The sequence below is a fragment of the Osmerus mordax genome, chromosome 20, assembly GCF_038355195.1.
Source record: "Osmerus mordax isolate fOsmMor3 chromosome 20, fOsmMor3.pri, whole genome shotgun sequence".
In the NCBI taxonomy this organism is placed as follows: domain Eukaryota; kingdom Metazoa; phylum Chordata; class Actinopteri; order Osmeriformes; family Osmeridae; genus Osmerus; species Osmerus mordax.
Genome location: NC_090069.1, coordinates 5,462,571 through 5,466,764, shown reverse-complemented (window position 1 = coordinate 5,466,764; position 4,194 = coordinate 5,462,571). Strand labels below are relative to the sequence as shown.

The window sequence follows — 4,194 nt, the reverse complement described above, 5'->3', positions numbered from 1 at the left end:
CAAAACACTGATGATGAAAACCTGAAATCTTCTTTGCAGAGGAGCGCTTTCTGTCAAGATTCTGTGCCACAGGCTTAAAGGCTTAGTGTGAGTCTTTGGCATGTCCTTATTAAAAAGCTGAAAGGTATTGCTTTTTAACATTTGTTGTAACATAACTATAAATAGATGTGGCTATTCAATATCCTACATGCAGCCCTTCTTTTTTATTATGTTGAAGTACAGATAAGGATTTCTTTATCAAGCTGTACATTGTATCCAAATATAATCCTTATACAAGAGCATTTGATTCATGGACCATCTTGGATGTTAGAAATATGGCGTTTGTTTTTAAAGAGTCTACAGCAGGTGAAATGTTGTGGGCACACATCTATAGATTTGTCTTAATACAGTGAGCAGTCATTGTTGTAATCAGGAATAAACTTAGTTATGTCTACAAAAAAGAAATTCATAAAACAGTGCTGAAGATGGACAGAGAATCACTTGGCTATACCTTTTACCGAAGGTGTAATAAACATATCCTATAAAATAACTAAAACTTGTGAACAGACCGTTTGAACATTTACTGCAAAGTATCTCCTGCCTCTGATCCTGAAGACCAATCTTCTGCTTCTAGTTGACGTCACCTGGCTTCGAGGATGACGTATGCCCCGGATGTGGACGGAACCAGGGACAGTGATGCATGCGCCTCGGTGACACATGCGACAAGCTAGACTAAAGCAATGGAAAGTGGCCAGCTAGCTTGGTAGCTAACTACTTGGAACCCGAAAACAAGGGAAACAGTGTCATATAAGGCGATTTCTGGATGTACATCTACGTTTTGCTGCAAGTTGATATTAACTGGAACGCCTGTGGTATTTTCAAGCAAATGTAGCCGCTAACATCGTTGTCGGATATAGATTTTGGCTGGCCCCAGCTAGCAGCAGTCAAAGTCGTCAGCTATACCTTAGTTATTACACAGTTATTGAGCAAATAAAAGACATACACATTTGTGGATTACAGTAGCTACAAAGAAAGGTAAATTTCATTTATTTTTATAATGTTGGTGCAACTTCCTAACATGAACATCGCTACTACGAAGTACGTTGATAGGGCTGTGTTGAAGTGCATGGAAGTATATTGCAGCTAAGTTAGCCACCAAGTCAAATCACCGCATTTCCCCAAGTTCATTATTTTGTGTACATTCTTAACTGTTTTTAGATAGCAAGATATAGTTTTAAACATGCTTTTCATACATCGAAAGTGGGATGCAATGATCAAAGCATCTTCATGACCATGGCAAACTTTTGGATGATCATGTCTCCAGTTATAATAGATCAATACGGGCTGTCATACACAGTTGCTTGAGTTTGGAGTTGGCACATGTGAAGTTCAGTTCACGTCCACAGCAACCCCAAGAATTCCGTTGTCCCCCCAAATAGACACGCACAAGCTTCATTTATTACGCGACAAAAAGTTAGCTTGTCCAGAAAGCCTAGTGCCAGCTGCCAGGCATGCTTACCAGTTAAATACCATTTTGCATTCGTTGTTTTATCTACCATGCGAATTATCACGGAGAATAAATATATGTCATGCCAAACAGCTGTAGTAAGGCAGTCCGAAATGTCGTCTGCTAAAACGCAGCCTTGCAGGCTGCTCTTTCGCAACAAGGTTCCTGCACATTCGGTGCAAGTTTGATTACATTGTTTGGCTAAATATTATGTGTGCGCTTAAATAACCGCGGTTTGCTTGTCTATTTGATGGCTAATGTAGACTCGATATCAAATAAGTCCTTGTAGGTTGATAGCCTAGAGCTCCGGCCCCTCGGTTTTTGCTGGCGTTACTTGCAAACGCTTTGAAAAACAAGTGAGGAAATGTACGCTAGAGTTGTACAAAACATATCCATGGAATAAGGCGTTATATGCTTATGTATGCAGGGTGTGTTGGTTGTTGTTTATGTATATAAAGAACATCAACTAATAAACAGATAATCAACAACTAATATAAAATAGTATTTATTTGCGGTGGATAGTAAATGTTAGCCTACTAACACTGACTTCTGTTTTAATGGTGGCAATCGATATACATAAAGGGTAGCTAGGTGGCTGTCTATAGACGGTATAAGCTGTTCGGTGCCACGCACATGGGTTACCCCGACTAGGCACTGTGTAAGCAGCAAACTAATAAAAAGTCCTCTTAAATATTACATTACATAAAATGATATTTACAGACATTCGGTTATACTACAGTTGTCTGATTGGTCTGCAAACTGTCAGCTTCATTACAATTTTGTTGCTGTCTTTTATGCGTTATGCCTTATTTATTTATTTTCTTTGCACGGGATTGCCACTTTTTGATCTCACGGCTAAACTGCGTTATGCACTGAGCTGGACCTGGGCAAGATTCACGTAATTTTCTTCTAACTATTATATTTCACTGGAATGGTCAATTTTGTGAAACCCCTGTTGCATAATGATGAGCTGAGAAAGAATAGGTTCAAACGCAAAGTGGAATCTTGCGACTCCGGTCATCTGTGGATTTTGAGGAAGATCTGAAATAGTGATTAGGTTCCCGTCCTATCACTGAGAGAACTGGCGTCTTCTGACCGCAATTTGTTTCCATGTTTTTAGGTTTGTGTGATTTTGCTAAAATGCATCACCAACAGCGAATGGCTGCCTTAGGGACAGACAAAGAACTAAGCGACTTATTGGATTTCAGTGCGGTAAGCATTTGTTACTATATAGCAATGACTAAACCGACCTAACGTCGACTGTTTACATTTTGATATGCATAGCCTCATAATTTGCCATCATTGAGGCACATGAAAAGTGCTTTTTTTCACTATACGTCTGTAACATCACGTAAACAATTTGACTGAAGAAAGTTATAGCAATTGTGGTGTCTATTGAGTGTTTTCTCCAAAAACATGTGCAGAAAAATATGATATTGCAATAGTAATTTTGTTGTCTTATAGATGCGAAACAGCGATTTGAAAATGTTCCCAACATCAATGGTAGTATATCCCATTTTAAGTATTTTTTTCTTGTTTCATTCTGTTTTAGACTACACAATGTTGTATTAGTTTGCCCCTGTCGTACTCACTATTGCTGCGGCAGCGTTGACAGCAGATTTGACAGTCAAGTGCATACAGGAGAAATGATAGACATCAATTTATCACAAAGAGATTTTTACACTGTTCCAATATGTGTGTCATATTTTGAATAGCGTTTAATTCAACCTTTCTCTGACCTGCTGATAGTTGGCTAAATTGCCTTTTGTATACTCTAAGTAGTAGAGTGTTCGGAAGTTTGGACAGGAAATGGCCCTCTACCCGGCCATGTTTTCTTGAACCAATAATGCACTCATTCATGGTCAACGTTTGTCTGTGAAAATGAAACACCTGTTTTAAAACAACACAGTGTAAATCCCCCAAAAATGTTTTATACATTTTCTTAGTTTCTGTCATAGATTATATGCCAAAAATGTATGTTATGATTTCTCTGTCTTATGTACTAAGTTCTGAGAAGAATATAGCTAAACCTTAGCATTTCACATTGTTTTTAGATCCATTGAAGTTTTTGGATGTTTGGCCAGATTTTGGGGTGTAATCTTACAATTGGAAATAGGTCCCACTGGCCACATATCCTTACTGAGCTGAAGGGCATTAAGGATAATGTTAGTATTGGAAAAGACAATATATTAGATTTTTCTTAGCAACAGTTTGTACCAGTACATTACACAAAATGTTATTTATTCCATGACATGGTCATTGTTTTTTCCCCATTCATGAGTCCTTCTGGTGAAGTTTGATTTCTTCCTTCTTTTTCCTTGTCTTTTTATTTTTTCTATTTTGTTCATTTTTTTTTAGATGTTTTCCCCTCCTGTTACCAGTGGAAAGAACGGACCCACCTCTCTCAGCAGTGGACATTTCTCAGGCTCAAGTACGTCAATCATAGCTCATTTTAATAGCAGAATGACAGTGGTGTGTTGCATGTACATGAGTGGTGAAATGGATTTGTTTTCGTTTTTCAAATTTCTCCTTTTTGGCAGTGTGGATGATATTGACCCTTTTTGTTGTTGTTGCTTTGTACATCAGAGATAAACCTGGGGAGAGGCAGAGTGTATCTATCACATGTTATCATAGCTTATTTGTGAACTTTATGTTTTTGGAGTTTGATATTAGTGGTCAACTTATGCAGGGATAAGTGATGTAGTCAG

General features: G+C 38.1%; 1 long non-coding RNA gene across 1 annotated transcript; it reads left to right on the top strand.

The window, feature by feature from the left end:
• Nucleotides 1–791: 791 nt before the first annotated feature.
• On the top strand, nucleotides 792–3,920 carry LOC136964042 (uncharacterized). Its single transcript, XR_010879040.1, has 4 exons — nucleotides 792–1,014; nucleotides 2,607–2,698; nucleotides 2,951–2,989; nucleotides 3,845–3,920. It is a non-coding gene; the product is annotated as an uncharacterized lncRNA (long non-coding RNA).
• Nucleotides 3,921–4,194: the final 274 nt, after the last annotated feature.